The sequence below is a fragment of the Cetorhinus maximus genome, chromosome 23, assembly GCF_964194155.1.
Source record: "Cetorhinus maximus chromosome 23, sCetMax3.hap1.1, whole genome shotgun sequence".
In the NCBI taxonomy this organism is placed as follows: domain Eukaryota; kingdom Metazoa; phylum Chordata; class Chondrichthyes; order Lamniformes; family Cetorhinidae; genus Cetorhinus; species Cetorhinus maximus.
The window spans coordinates 50,793,794-50,810,807 of record NC_135901.1 but is presented as its reverse complement, the minus strand read 5'-3'; the positions used below and the strand labels follow the sequence as shown (position 1 = coordinate 50,810,807).

At 43.5% G+C, this 17,014-nt stretch overlaps 1 long non-coding RNA gene and 1 other non-coding gene across 2 annotated transcripts in view; one reads left to right on the top strand and one right to left on the bottom strand.

The window, feature by feature from the left end:
* LOC144698290 (uncharacterized) overlaps nucleotides 1-17,014 on the bottom strand; it is a 493,807-nt gene that overhangs the window by 96,424 nt on the left and 380,369 nt on the right. The window lies entirely within an intron of this gene.
* On the top strand, nucleotides 6,576-6,649 carry trnan-guu (transfer RNA asparagine (anticodon GUU)). The gene has a single exon. It is a non-coding gene; the product is annotated as a tRNA-Asn (tRNA).

The window sequence follows — 17,014 nt, the reverse complement described above, 5'->3', positions numbered from 1 at the left end:
AAAGAGGCCATTCAGCCCATTGAGTCCATGCCAGCTCTCTGTAGAGCTGTCCAGTCTGTCTCATTGCCCCGCTGTGTCTTCAACCCCCTGCATGTTTATTTCTCTTAAATGCTGGTCCAATTTCATTTTAAAGCATTGATCATGTCTGCTTCCAGCCTGCTCGTAGGCAATGAGTTCTGGGTTATTACCACATGTTGTGTAAAATATTCCTCCCTGCATTTGCCCTGTATCTATTGCCCATAACCTTCAATATGTGTCCCCCTAATCTTTGTACCATCACCAGATGGAAACAACATTTTATTTGTCCACCTTATCTGAACCTGTCACTATCTTGTCCACCTCTATCCAATCTCCCCTCAACTCTGTAACTCCAAGAAGAACAACTTCAGCTTCTCCAATCTCACTTTGTAACCGAATTCCCTTTTTCCTGGAACCATTCTGGTAAATCTCCTCCGCAACCTCTCAAGGACCCTCACACCTTTCCTAAAGTGTGGAGACCCGAACTGGATGCAATACTCCTGTTGTGACCTAACCGGAGCTTTATAACGGGTCAGCTTATTTTCCCTGCGTTTATACACATGAAATCTGCTTATGAAGCCCACGATCTCATTTATTTTGCGAACTGTTCTATCAATATGTCCTTTCGCCTTCAAATGTGTATCCACATCAACCCCCAGTTCCCCCAGTCCCTACACACTCTTTAGGACTGTACCATTGAGTACCCTATTCATTCTGCCAATATTCATCATCTCACTGTGAGGTTTGTATTCCCTGGAATTTAGACGATTGAGGAGGACTTTCTCGAAGTTTTCACGATATAAATTGGAAATGGTGTGGTAGATAGAGGGGAACAATTTCCATTGGTTGGGGAATCCAGGACTGAGGAACATAGTCTAAAACTTAGAGCCAGACCTTTCAGGAGTGAGATTAGGAAAATCTTCTCCAGGTAAAGTTGGGAGAAGTTTGGAATTCTCTTCCTGAATTAGCAGTTCATGCTTGATCAATGTTCAGTTTCAATCTGGCGTTGATAGATCCTTCCTAACACAAGGTATAAATCAAGGGACAGGAGACAAAGGGTCACAGATCAGCCGTGATCTGATTGCATAGTGGGACAGACTCGAGGGGCTAAATGGCCAACTCCTAGAATCATTGAAACTGAGAGCACAGAAGGAGGCCATTCAACCCTTTGTGCTTGTGCTGCCTCTTTGAAAGAGCAGTTGTGTTTAGTCCCACACACCCACTTTCTATTTGTAACCCTGTAAGTTCCTCAATCCCAAATCCCTGTCAACTCCCTTTTAAAATTCCTGATAGAATCAGGTTCCAGCACCTTTCCAGGTAGAATGTTCCCGATCCTGACAACTGTCTGTTGATGCAGAAATTGCTGAACTCGATGTTGAGTCCGGAAGGTTGTAAAGTGCCGAATTGAAAGATGAACTGCTGTTCCTCGACCTCCCATTGAGCTTCATTGAAACACTGCAGGAGGCCAAGGACAGAGAAGTCAGAGTGGGAGAGGGGTGGAGAATTAAAATGAGAAGTGACCGGAAGCTCAGGGTCAAGCTGACAGACTGAACGGAGGTTGTTCCACAAAGTGATCACCCAATCTGTGTTTGGTCTTCCCAATGTAGAGCAGATCACATCATGAGCAGTGAATACAGGAACTAAACTGCAAGAAGTACAAATAAATCACTGTTTGGTTTCATCTTGCACAACCTTGAGAACAGCCTGAATGAAGATACTTTACTTGAAGAATAAAGGTTAAAATATAATTACATTGTCTATCTCAGGGTGTAATCCAAGAACAACACCTTGTATTTACAGGAAGGGTTGTGGGGCTGGAGGAGGTTACAGAGATACTGAGGATCCGGTTGACATTGTCTATCCCACTGGTGTCAAATTCATTTTCCATTGTGGCTCTGATCCAATATCCTGACACTGGGTGAGGGCCACATTCAGCAGAATTTATAAAAATGGAACTAGATACAAATAAACTATATCAGTATTTACTGACACCTCGATTTTATTTATTGTTCCTGCTGCTCCCGGTATCCGGCATCTCTTCGCTTGAACCATCATATCGACACTTGGGGCAAATGACTGGGCTGAGGCCTGACTCAGATAAAAACACGAGGACCACTTGTCACCACAGAATCATAGAAATTATAGCACAGAGGAGGCGATTCAGCCTATCATGTCTGTACTGGCTGAAAATGAGCAAACCAGTCCAATCCCGCTTCCCAGCTCTTGGTCCATAATCCTGTAGGTTACAGCACATCCAGTGTATATCCCAGTACTTTTTAAATCTGTGTATCTCTGCCTACACCACTCTTTCAGTCAGTGAGTTCCAAGACCCACCACCCTCTGGGTAAAAGCATTATTGAACTCCCCTCTAATCCTTCCACTAATTACTTTAAATCTCTATCCTCTTGGTTCTGACCTCTGTAAATGAAATAGGTCCTTCCTATCTGGGACCCTCATAATTTTTACACCTCAATTAAATCTCCCCTCTTCCTCCCCTGTCCCATAGAAAACAATCCCAGCCTCTCCAATCTTTCCTCAGAGTTAAAATTCTCCAGTCCTGCCAACATCTCGGTCAATCTCTTCTGCGCCTGCTCTAGTGTGATCACATCCTTCCTGTAATGTGCTGACTACAACTGGACTCAGTACTCTAGCTGTGCTCTAACTAGTGTTTTTTATAGTTCTAGAATAACCGCGCTCTCACCTTCCATTAACTTCAATGTGATAAAAACTGACACCTGGAATCTGTCAGCATTTGAAATATATTTACAAATGATTCAAGGGTTTCTTCCAGATGGGATCTTTCTCTGTTCTGTCTATTCGAGGTGTTAGATAACAGACTTTCTCATGGGAATATCGAGCTGGTATTTTGGGCCGTGGTGTGTTTACTCGTTCATCTTGTTGACTCTAAATGGTGAATCTTGTGGATTCAGACACCAGATAATCAAGCTCACAACAATAGATTGTCTCACGCTGACTTTATTAACAGCACCACAGTAATACAGACAGGGTATAGTTCCCCAATCCAGAGAACAGGGATAATGTTGGGGTAGACTCCTCATTGTTCGAGGGCCCAAACTGTAAATGATTTAATCATTTCCTGTGGGTCCTCTCCTGACTGAAGAGTTCGGTGTGGGATCAACCTGGACATCCACAGAACTGACCGTTCATATTATTGTTGGTGGTGCTTGGGTTAACTTCTGCAGCTGTGCCACCTCTGACATTCCTCTGGGCACGTCGGATGTTGAGTTTGGTGTAGATGGTCTTTGAAACACGCTGAACCAAATTTCAGTGCTTGCCTCCACATATACACTCATAGACGTTCAGAACACAGAAGAAGGCCATTCGGCCCATTGTGTCCACGCTGCTCACAAAGTTCTGACTAACTAATCCCATTATCCAGCGCTTGGCCCATGGCTCTGGAGGCTAAGGCAATGCAAGTGAGTAATTAAATACTTCTTAAATATTACAAGAATTTCTGACTCAACCACCCAATCATTTACACCCTTTCAGGCAGAGAGTTCTAGACTCCCACCACCCTCTGGGTGAAAAAACAATTCTCCTGAACTCCCCTCTTAGCCTTCTACCTCTTACCTTAAATCTGTGCCCCCCGGTTATTGACCCCTCTACTAATGGAAAAAGTGCCTTCCTATCCACCCAACTATGCCCCTCATAATCTTATACACCTCTATCAGGTCCCCTTCGCTGTTCTTGGGAAAACAGCCCCAGCCTATCCAATATTTCCTCATAGCTCAGATCCTCCAGCACGGGCAGTATCCTGGTAAATCTCCTCTGCACCCTCTCCAGTGCAATCACATCCTTCCTATAATGTAGTGACCAGAACTCGGCCGGTCGACTGCAGTGTTTTCCGAGGAGAGACGGTCTGCAATTCAGAAGTTTGTGAGGCTCTTTTTTAGGGTGTCCTTGTATCGGTTGTACTGACCACCTTGATGTTGTTTGCCCTGAGACAGTTCCCCATGGAAGATCAGCTTGGGAATTCTGTGATTGTCCATGTGGGAAACATGGCCTGGCCATCTGAGCTGAATTTTCTGGAGGGTAGTCTCCAAGCTGTTGAACCCAGCGTGTTGGAGAATCTCGTTTCTGATTTTTGTCCTGCCATCTAATTCTCAGGATGGACCTCGGGTGTCTTTGCTGGAAGTGTTCCAGAGCTTTGATGTGGCTCCAAGAGCAGACCCAGGATTCTGCTCCATACAGCAGGGTGGTCAGGACAATGGCCTGGTAAAGTTTGATTTTAGTTTTCAGTTTAATGCCATGCTGCTTCCAGACAGATAATACCATGGATTTAGACTAGATTGCACAGGAGGTCACGGGATATACAGCAGAGAACCAGGCCATTCAGTCCAATCAGTCCATGCTGGTGTTTACGCTCCACTCGAGCCTCCTCCCATTTTTTCTCAGCTAAATCTATCAATGTAATCATCTATTCCCTTCTTTCTCATAGAGCTATCCATTTCCCCCTGAAATGCACCTATTTTATTCACTTCCTGATGCAAATTCTATGCAATTCACCCCTGTCCCAAGAGGATGGATCTTTGGTCCAGTGGGCTAGTGGAAGGGAGGGAAGCAGCAGAGGCAGCTGATCAGATTGTCTCAATCTTAGTGACAAAGAAGCTCCATGAGCTCCTCACACTTGTTGTTGGAGGTGTGGATGGAGGAGACAGGGGAGAAGGAGAGTCTTTCAAAAGGAAATAACTTGTGTTAAAGGTACTAAAAAGACTCAATACACTGTATTTAACACACAGCACTTCAAAAATACAAATGGCCCCCTATAACTGGGCTGGAGTTTATGAAGATCAATAGAAACCGACTCCATTGAATATAGTTCAGTCCTGGATGTGATTATCAGCAAATCCCAATCACTGTAGTTACTTGTGAACGTGTTGGTGCCTCAGCAGGTTGGATGATCGAGTCAATCCCTTCCCACACTCCATACAGGTGAACGGTCTCTCCCCAGTGTGAATTCTTTGGTGTACCATAAGGTCAGATGACCATCTGAACCCAGTCCCACAGTGAGAGCACCTGAACGGTCTCTCGTCAGTGTGAACACGTTGATGGGACATCAGGTTCCCGGAACTTTTGAAGCACTTCCCGCAGTCTGGGCATTTAAAAGTTTTCTCCCCAGTGTGAACTCGCTGGTGTTTCAGCAGGATGGATGGATCAATGAATCCCTTACCACACTCGGAGCAGCTGAATGGTCTCTCCCCAGTTTGTATTCGCTGGTGTCTCTGCAGGCTGGATAACTGAGTGAATCTCTTCCCACACTCTGAGCAGGTGAAGGGTATTTCCCCAGTGTGAGTTTGTTGGTGTCTCAGCAGGTTAGATACACTGATGAATCCCTTCCCACACTCAGAGCAGTTGAAAGGCCTCTCCCCAGTGTGAATTCGCTGATGTGTCAGGAGGTGGTGTAACTGAGTGAAGCACTTCCCACACTCGGAGCAGGTGAACGGTCTCTCCCCATGGTGAATTCGTTGATGTGTCAGGAGGTGGTGTAACTGAGTGAATCCCTTCTCACACTCGGAGCAGGTGAATGGTCTCTCCCCGTTGTGAACTCGCTGCTGTCTCAGCAGGGTGGATAACTGAGTAAATCCCTTCCCGCACTCGGAGCAGGTGAACGGTCTCTCCCCAGTGTGACTGCATCGATGAGTTTCCAGGTCACGCTCCCACTATCAAAGGTAAACTAACCATTGCCTTGGGTGGTAACTGCTCCAAATTAGAACATAACAAACAGGAGCAGGGATTGACCATTTTGCACCTCGAGCACCTCATCGTGTCAGAGAATCAGAGCTAAGGGGAGGCCATTCAGCCCGGGTCATAGGAACAAAGGACTCAGGGGCAGGAGTAGGCCATTCAGCTCCTTGACCCTGCTTCACCATTCATTGAGGTCATGGCTGATCTGGTTGTGGCCTCAACTCCACTTTCCTGTCTGCCCCCCATAACCTTCGACCCCCTTGTCTATAAAAAATCTGTCTAATTCAGCCTTGTGTAAATTCAATGACCAAACCTCTGATGAAAATAAGTCCACAGGCTAATGACCCACTGAGGAAAAAAAATCTCCTTAACTCCATCGGAAAAGGGAGATCTCTTACTCTTCTGGAAACTAACTAACCTGCATTTCCCCGCGTTTTCCCCGGAGACCTGCATTTTCTGTCCAATTCTCCTTTGAAATCCGTGATTGAATCTGCCTCCCCCCCACACTCTCAGGTAGTGCATTCCAGATCCTAACCACTCGCTGTGTAACAGAGAAACCCCTTTAGAATTATTGGCTTCGGGACAATCATAATACTTGGTAACAGAAAAACACCGAGAGGCTCGAAGGGAGACGGCAACAGTTGTAGGGGAGCTGGTTCCTGGGGACATGGATGTGTCTGCAGTGGGTGGGATCAGACTGTTTCCATGTATTCACAATGAATGTCCCACCCTTTATTTGGGAAGAGTAAAACTGATAGGGAATAATTGTCATTGCTTTTCAGCAATCTGAAGCTTTCACTCGCTGAGCCATTGCTTTAGGATACCTTACAGAGCGCAGGTACTTTTATTAAGTCTCTGTGGCGCAATTGGTCAGCGCGTTCGGCTGTTAACTGAAAGGTTGGTGGTTCGAGACCACCCAGGGACGAAACTGCCACTGTTTTCTCCCCATCATCACTCATTAACGCTCTGCTTTGTTCTGGGGCCCTGAAACCACAAAAAAAATCCCCCAGCCTCACGTTGAAAACTCGGCTGTCGCCCATTGAGTTCCCACACCAAGCTCTGTTTATGGATATTCATTTCAGATATAACAAAGAATATGAACGATAATGTACCCCCATCTAAATCAATAGAGATCTATGAGGCTATTGGTTGAAACAAACACATCAATTAATCGCCTCTTCCTTAGCTCCACGGTGAGTGAGACAGGAAAAAGTAACAATATTCCAGCCCCACACTCTCCAATCACCCGCTGCCAGTGGAAACATCTTATTTTGCTGAATGTTATCTTCAGAAATGGTGAAGAGCGAATCTAATGTGGCTGCAAGATCCAGCATTCAGTTCACATTCAACAACAAACAGGAAGGGGACCGATACAACTTCTCCACACAACTGGGAGATAATGTTTTTCCCTTGCATTGAGATAACCACTGCACTACAGAAACAATGGGCAGAACCACAGGGACTGACTTAGAATATCAAACCGTGCAGTCTTACTGCGCTTCCAAACCCTGTTTTGTGGAAGTACAATTCGGCTGAAAAACATAACCATGCGGCAGAAAAAATGACCTGACATTAGAATCATAAAATGACAGAGCACATCAGCAGGTCATTCAACACTTCACACATGTGTGAACTATCTCACTGCAATTCGTCTCATTTATTTTCTCTTTCTCATAAACGTGCCTTTTGGAGAAATTTATTCAAAGCCTGGGGAAGTGCCAATGTCACATGGCTGTGAGATAATGTATTTGGCTATTATTTGCCAACAAGCGGGAATTGTGCAGCTTCTCATAATTAGATGATCCCGTTTTGATAATATTTTTGCCAGTTTTCGAGCTGGCGACCTTGCACATGTGAAGCGAATGTGATAATCACTATTTGTTTCTTTATTCATTTATGGGATGTGGGCATTGCTGGCTAGGTCACTACACCACAGAAACAATTTGTGAGAAAAAGTCAAAGGGACTTGTATTGAATTTCAAACTGTGTAGACCTGCTGCACTGCAAAATCCTGTTTTACAGGAATAGAACTGGGATGGGACATTTTGGAATGCTGCAGAGAAATTGATCTAATTGTAAACTGACACAGCTCATCGGGTGTGTGCTTTCTTCAAAGAGCTTTCCACTTAGTTCCAATATCATTCTCTTCCTTCTTAAAGCTGCAGGGTTTTTTTCCATTTCAAATAAGTACCCAATCCCCTTTTGAAAACTCTGAGTTAAGAAAACTAATGCTGAAGGAGGTGCAGGAGCTTCTGCAGTGTCCATGCTCAGTGTGTGAAAATTAACAAAGCTTCCCTGACTCAATGACACGGAGAGTTGGACTGGGGATTCATGTGTTGTCTTCGAAATAAAAATAAATATTTATTTGTGCAATTGACATCACATTGAATATTTGAAAGAAGTTCATTCTGACCAAGCATCTCCTCATTTTTCTCAGTCAATATATACAATCTAACTCCCCGTGCTAGACAACCTGTGACAGAGGCTGTTATAGAAAAGAGGGAAAGTTTTGCTGCAGCTATACAAACCCCTGGTTAGATCACACCTGGAGGACTGTGTATAGTTCTGGGAACCGCACCTTATAAAAGGATTAATATTGGTCTTGGAAACAGGGCAGTGCTGATCCAGCAGAATGCCAGTCCTGGAATGTAAGTGGACTTTCTCCCCTCCGTAAATTGAGGTCATCCAAAACTGCTGCCCGTGTCTTCACTCACAGGAAGTCCCATTCCCCTCTCACCCCTCTGCTCGCTGACCGACATTGGCTCCCGGTCAAATAATTTATCTACTTCAAAATTTCTTATCCTTGTGTTCAATTCCCTCCTTCCTCTCGCCCCTCACTATCTCTGTGATCTCCTCGAACCCCACAAGCCTCTGAGATGCCTGTGCTCCTTTAATTCTGGCCTCTTGTACATTCTGAATCAGAATCGCTCCATCATTGGTGACCGTGGTTTCATTTAACGAGGCTCTGGAATTCCCTCCCTAAACCTCTCCGCCTCTACCTCACTTTCCTCCTTTAAGACTCTTCTTAAAACCTTCCTCTTTGACCAAGCTTTTGGTCATCTGGCCTAACATCTCCTTATGTGTGTCAGTGTCAGGCTCTGTTAGATAATGACCCTGTGAACCATCTTTGGAGGTTTCATTGAAGGCGCTATCTAAATATAAGCTGTTGTTGTAATGGGGCACACAGAGAACGAGAAAAGTTCCTCTTGTACCTTTCACCCTGATAGTTTTTGATCTGAAGTTGCACAACTAAAGTGAATAAAGTTTGTTCTGTTAAAAATGTGTCCATTCCCTTGGGTACTGAACCACATTGACACACATAGACCAACGGAAAGAAGAAACCATGGGAGTGTTTGTCTGTTTTTGATGCCATTTATCCAATAATTAATTCCACTGGCATATTATCAAAATCAGTAATGATGAGAACTGGAGCCGGTAGGATTTGTACCTCTGTGAGGAGACCCCACAGGATTCCAGCCCCATCCCCTTATCCACTCCGCCGTGAACACAGGACCGATTCTGACATCATTGCTATTTGTATAAAGTCAGAGACGGATACATTAGACGGTCATTCACTTGTCGACCCTCTGGAAGAGCAACTCAGCAACTATAATTCCACATCCCGCCTTTACCAATATTTCTTTCGTCTCCTCGTTCTTCCTGTCAGAATACAACACCGCACACTCAACGTGACGTGATATCTGTTTGTCTATCTGGGGCTGCTAAATATTTGGCAGCGGTGAGACTAGAGCCTTAATCCAGCGGCTTAGACCACTCGGCCACGCTACCACATCGCTGAAGTTTGTTAATCATTTCCTTAACTGGTGTTGAAATAGAACAAAAGCAACAGAGCAGGAATTGACCATTCGGAATCTGGAGACAGCTCCATTAGTTAATCAGATCATCCTGCACTTTGTAACAAACAGAAATTATCTCCACTCAAAAGCACAATGAGCTGCAGTGAAGGGTTGGCACCATTTAAACTGTCATTCAACTGGTCTGGTTCCAAATCTCCTGCTGCAAATGACAAGAAAACTTCTCACTGAATTCATTCCGGGTCTTGACTTCAGGAGGACAGGACACAAGGTAATAAAGTACATTTCGATAGATGGGTTATAATATGGAAGAATAACCGGGAAAGAGCATCCGTGGTATTGGGGAACATAAAGTTATATAAAGTTACAGGAAAGAAAGAGGCCATTCGGCCTGGCGTGCTGCTGTCAAAGAGCAGTTGTGATTGGTTGATCAGGAGTGGTCAATTACTCTTCCATTTCCAATTGCGAATTTAGTGAATGTTTGCTGATAACATAAATAAGAAACAGGGGGTATTTGGATAGTTTTTATTCCAACTAACCGATAATTAATTCTGCAGACCGTCAGTTAAAATCATTTGGCAACAACTGCTTAGTGAAATTGATATGTTGTTTGTATAAAATAATAGAATGGATACAGGGAGTAACAGAGAAAAAAGACTTTCAGTCCCTGCCATTAACCCAACTTAGACTGACTCTCCCCATTCTCCCAACCAAAATGCAACACAGATCAGCCGTTCCTTGGCCGCGCAGAGGATTTTTTAGAAGCGTCTCAAAAACAAACCACCGGAAAGTTTAACAACCGCGGGAGTAGAGCCCAAATCACAGGAACCTCGACCAGCACCTCAGTCCATTCGGCCACTCAACCACAGTCAGAGCAGAAACAACCATCACCTTGACCGGCATTGGCACTGAATTAGAATATACAAACCTATGATCAGCAATAGGCCATTCGGCCCCTCGAGCATTCTCAGCTACTTAATAAGATCATGTGACAACTTCAATCATCCTCCGCTTTGTAACATGCAGCATTTAGCAGGTGAACACTCTCCGCTCAAAAATAAGCAGAAAGAAATATCCTCTTGCATCTTTGAAAACTGCTCTTTTTTTTCCATCTGGACCATCTTAATATGAAGCCGCAGAACTAAGGTGAATAATGTTTGGATGGTAAAAATGAGGTGATGAACCACATTGACACACACAGAGGAACACACACAGACATATACACAGAGAGTGACAGAGGACAAGGGTTTGTCTCTAAGGAGAGTCATACACCCAGAAAGCAAGCATCACACCAACCTGGCTCCGTATTTGTTCCATTTCCAACTGCAAATTTCGTGAATGAACAGAAATTGGAAAACTCCCGAGCGTTTGCATCAATTTGATTCAATGTATCCGATAATTAACTCTGTAGACACAGAGTTAAAACCAGGAATAATGAGAAGTGGGAAACCCCAATGGATTTGGGCTCCATCGCCTTAACCACTCGGCCATGATCACTGGCCCTATGCACAGGATGATGTTGTTAGTATAAAATCATAGATGCCTACAGCAGAGAAGGAGTACATTGGGCCCATCGTGTCCGTGCCGGCTCTGTGGGAGGGCAACTTAACGAATTCCATTATCCCACCTTTTTCCTCACAGCAATTTATATTGATTCTGTCAATCTGAGCTGGCACTTGTTCGACCCGCTGTTCAAGCTGCTCATGTACAACTTTCAATTTCCAAAACCCACCAACCTCATCACTGCAGCTCCTGTGAAACTGACAAGGTGACACAGCAGAAATTCAGCACTGATGAGAGAAGATCTAATTGAGGTATATAAGATGCTATAGGGGATAGACAAACTAGATGTGGAGTGGATGTTTCTCCTTTTGGGGCATTCTAGAACGAGAGGCCATAGTTTTAGGCAAAGGGGTGGTAGATTTAACTCAGAGATGAGGAGGAATTACTTTTCTCAAAGGGCCGTGAATCTGTGGAATTCACTACCTCAGAGTGCAATGGATGCCGGGACGCTGAATAAATTTGAGGAGGTAGACAGATTTTTAATTAGTAACAGGTTGAAAGGTTATGGGGAGAGGGCGGGAAATTGGAGTTGAGGCCTAAATGAGATCAGGCATGATCGTATTTAATGGCGGGGCAGGCTCGAGGGGCTGAATTTCCTACTCCTGCTCCTAGTTCTTATTTTCGTATGTAAGGTACATAACAGGCTGATGATAACAGTGCCTGTTTAAACAGTGAGAGACAGTGAAGGACTGGCACCGATAAAAGTGTCCTTCAACTAGCCTGGTTCCAAAATCTCATTCGAGAAATGACAAGAAAACACATTGAATTTGCTCTATGTCTTGACTTCAAACGAACAGGATACAAGGTAAAAAAATATATTTCGCTGGATTGGTTTATAAAATGGCAGAATGAGCGTGAAAAAACAACCGTGCTGTTGGGAAATATAAAATTATAGAATGTTATACTTCTCGGTTTGGCGTGCTGCTTTGAAATAGTGGCTGCGATTGTTTGAGCAGGAGTGATATTTCTGCCGGTTTGAACATCAAGCAGAAAAACTTATCCCTTTACCACCCACATTTAGCCTCGCAGCATCATCCCTTTAGTCAGTTTATTCCTTGTGCCTTGCATCCTATCACTGTCCATCAGTAACAGAAACGGAATGAGGATAACTGCAATTATTGGCTACAATCCGAAACTTCGGCTTGTTAATACCAGCTTTAGGGTATCTTGCAACTCACCTTGGTACATGTTCCTGTGGTGTAATTAGTTACTACATTTAAGAATTGCATGAGAGGTTGGTAGATCGAGAACAGCCATATTATGTTCTCTTTTGACACCCTTGCATATTGAGGCTGCACAGTTCCAGGCTTTTTTATGACACATAAACTGCCAGAAAATATTCCCTAAAATTTGCCAATGCTGCTGTTATCCATTAACTCTTCAGCTAAAAAATACCTTGTTTTTTCCCCCCAAATGGGACATGGAGAAAACTTGGTTGTGACGATTCAAACCCGCGTTCAAATTCAGAAATGAGGAAGTACAGCTTAGTTCATAGACCGAAGAATCTAAGGTTGTTCTTCTGAAGGCCGAGAAGGAAAAACAGGAATTGTGATTGCACTGATTAAAATCATGAAAGGTTCAGATAGAGAAATTAAAGAGAAACTGCTTCAAATGGATGAAGGGTCGATTACCAGATTGCACCGATTCAAGGTGAGTATCGGAAGTACCAGAGGCAATAAGGTGTTTTATTTAAAATTGAAATTGATTTATTGGAAATCACTGCCTAATGGGATGATGCAAACAGAATGAATTTCAGCCTTGAAAAGGGAAGACGAGAAGGAGGAAAATCTGCAGCATTGTGGGGAAAGGGTGCGGATGTGGGTCTGGTTGCACTGCCCTTGCAGACACAGTGGGTCAAACCGCCTTCTGTATGGGGAAAGGGTGGGGATGTGGGACTGGTTGCACAGCTCTTGCAGACACAGTGGGTCAAACCATCTCCTCCTGTAGGGGGAAAGGGTGGGGAAGTGGGACTGGTTGCTCTGCCCTTGTAGGCACAGTGGGTCAAACCATCTCCTCTTGTGCTTTCCTATGACTCCGCGATTTGACTCACTTCTGAAAAGTGGATCAAACCATTTCAGAAAGTTAGAGTCAATTCACTATTAAGCTCTCGGCATAAAATTCATCTCACTTTCATCCTTCATTCACTTTCAGCTGCCGAGGCTCCAAGTGATAGAATTCACTCCCTCAAACTCTCCACCTCTGACCACTCTCTCTCCACTCCTTTAATATGCTCCTTAAAACTTACCCTTTTTACCACGTTCCTGGCCACCCATCCTCATATCTCCTTCTGGGTGGGTCACGATCAAACTTTGGGAATGCTCCTGTGAAGTGCTTTGCAGTGTTTTATTGGATTAAATGGCAATCAGTGAAAATTGTTTTTCAGCTCCACACGGTGGGATTGGAGCTGAGGAGACAGAAAGGATGCAGCTCAGTCAGTGGCATTCTGCCTCGTGTGTGGAAGTACAGCGAGGGAGAGATACTTGAACATTTGGGCTCTATTCCTGAGTTGGATGAGTTGTTTTCTCCATGGAGACTATGAAATGTATTAGCAGAGTCAATGATTGAAGCAGAGACCAGGGCAACATAGAAGAAAATGTTAAAAAGGTGATGGGAAGACACGGGGAGAAAGAGCGTGGTAGATTAGCGGGTCTGTGAGATTAAGACTAATTCTGTTGGGGAATCTAAACATCGACTTGTTGGAGGTGACAGTCTGTTTCTGTTTGGTAATATTTCTGAAACTTTTGAATGTCAAAAACGCATCAATGGATAAATGGCAGCATGAAATATTGGGTACAATAGATGAAGCTTCACTAAGAAATTAACCTCCCACTATTGTGAGAAATTTATCATTCACATGGATTGGGACAGGCTTTGGTAAACTGAGACGTCATGGGAATGTGTTAATTATTAATATCACCCATGGTGATTCCAGGTTAAATTACCACCAGGAAATCAGTTACTTAGCGCATTTTTTCTTATTCTTATTTAATTTATTTTGCTTATTTATTGTTATTTATCAGTCACATGTAGGCCAGATCAGGTGAGGATGGCAAATTTCCTTCCCTAAAGGACATGAGTGATCAGATGTGTTTTTACGAAAACTGATGATAGTCTCATTGCTTGTGATTGCAGATTTATTAATTGAATTTAAATTCCACCAGCTGCCGTGATGGGATTTGAACCTGTGTCCTCAGAGCATGAGCCACCCTCTGGATTACTCGTACGGATGTCCCGGCTTTAGAAAGACAGCTCATCCTGAAAACAGCCCCAACTTTGCATTCAAAATAAGAAAACGAACACTAGGTGGTTAGTGCACCAATCATTATAAAACAGACCAGCATTTACCTTTACAAATATGCATAAAGCATTGGAGCCAGTGTCCATAAGTTACACGTCAAACGTCACACAACAAATGTCACATGTGTTAAAAAAAACAATTCCAGCTACTGACCTGGAGCCTGATATTTACAAACAGTTACAACTATCACCTTAGTTGGATTTCTCCATTTAGAGCAGTGATATTAAACTCAGAAGCCATCTTAACAGTTAAATGTTACAAATGTGCCGCAGACTTCAGAGGACACGTGCGCAATAATTAAGATTATCCAGTTAAGATGGGATGGAAGTCACTTCCATTTAATAAAATGTCTTCCTTTGGATTGTATGAAGTCTGCTTAGCACAAAAAAAAATCACCTGATTCTGAAAGGGGGTGAATATAAAGTTCGAGTTTGCTGATTTAAATTTGATTGCTTTCTTTGCTCGACTGGAGTCTTCAAAAGATGGGTTGGAAAACACAGGTGGAGCAGCGCACACAGGTTAAAAAATCAATGAAATAGACGCGTATTATATCAGCACATGAAAAAATATCATGTTTCAGTACCTTATAAGTAACATTTTGCTTTCATTTCTCCTCTTAATATATTTGAGCCAAGTTTAATTATTGGCTCTGAAAGGTTGTATCCTAATTACAACACTGTGGGTGTACCTACACCACAAGGACTACAGCCGTTCAAGAAGGCAGCTCACTACCACCTTCTCAAGGGCAAGTAGGGATTGGCAATAAATGCTGTCTCACATTCTGTGCATGGATACACAAAACAGAAAAAATACTAATCACAAATTGAAAACAAGCCTGGGATCAATTGAAATACAGATCTATAAAAATAATAATTGCAGAAGATGAATCTTGAAATTTAAAAGTAAAAAAACAAAGCTGGAAGCACTCAGCAAAATCAGCAGCTGGGGGTGCATGATTCATCAGAACTGCTCAGAACTCCAGTTCCCAACAATGTATCAACATGAAGCAGGAAACTCTCTCCTCCCTGCTCCCACTGCTCCTTACTGAGCCTGAACTGGGTACAATATGTCAACATGAAGCAGAAAACTCTCTTCTCTCTGCTCCCACTGCCCCTCACTGAGCCTGAACTGGGTACAATATATCAACATGAAGCAGAAAACTCTCTCCTCCCTGCTCCCACTCTCCCTCACTGAGTGTGAACTGGGTACAATGTGTCAACATGAAGCAGGAAACTCTCTTCTCTCTGCTCCCACTCCTCCTCACTGAGTCTGAACTGGGTACAATGTGTCAACATGAAGCAGGAAACTCTCTTCTCCCTGCTCTTACTCCCGTCACTGAGTGTGAACTGGGTACAATGTGTCAACATGAAGCAGAAAACTCTCTTCTCTCTGCTCCCACTCCTCCTCACTGAGTCTGAACTGGGTACAATATATCAACATGAAGCAGAAAACTCTCTCCTCCCTGCTCCCACTCTCCCTCACTGAGTGTGAACTGGGTACAATGTGTCAACATGAAGCAGGAAACTCTCTTCTCTCTGCTCCCACTCCTCCTCACTGAGTCTGAACTGGGTACAATGTGTCAACATGAAGCAGGAAACTCTCTTCTCCCTGCTCTTACTCCAGTCACTGAGTCTGAACTGGGTACAATGTGTCAACATGAAGCAGAAAACTCTCTTCTCTCTGCTCCCACTGCCCCTCACTGAGTCTGAACTGGGTATAATGCACAAGGAGCCATTACTGTGTCCAGAGTTTCCTAAAATTATTATTTATAAATAACGTTCAAAGTAGTGTTACTATTAGTTATGTTAGATGGGTTAACACAACCGTTTAAACTACCCTCTGGGAAGCTTGGACACGTGCTCCTTGTAGACAGGGCATCATTTCACTTCACAAGGTATCAGAGGGAGGATTAGCATACTCCCATCCCATCAGCATTTCCTTCTCATTTCAACATTCCAGCAGATAAATAATGTTTCAATCTGCTAATATAATTTTGGAAAATAAACTATAACTGTTAAACTCAATCCCAGACGAGAGTGTGCAATGCGCTGAAATCAACTCATTTTGCTCACCACAAGTGTGAACAGTTTGCGTTTGCTAGACCACCGCTTGTCTGGGGAAACTCCATTAGCTTTGCGCAGTGGCATTATTAGAATAAATAAGGTTTAACTGAGGTGTCACTTTAATAGTTGACACAGCAGCAGTCACATCTGATGGAGAAAACTCTGCGAAGGGATTTTCTCAGTTTGGCCACCTGTTAACAATCCAGCTTTAAAAGTTCAAAGGATTTAATTCGCAACAGTCACGTTCTGAATGACAAAGCAGAGTTTAAATGCTCGGCGTATGGAAGGAAAAATCACTTCTTCACCCGGACTGCTGAGAATCCAGTGAATTCACCTTGGACTGTTGGGGTTTGTTCTGTTGTTAATTACACCCAGGACAGAACTATGGAACTTTGTACTATGGCCCGTGTACTTTGACTGTTCTATTAATCGAATTAAAAATTTTAAATTTTCTCTCCAAGCGTCCGATCATCATCGCAACATGAAACATAATTTTACATGCAAGAATATCGCTCTCGAATGGCGGACCATTCACCCAGCATTCAGAGCGG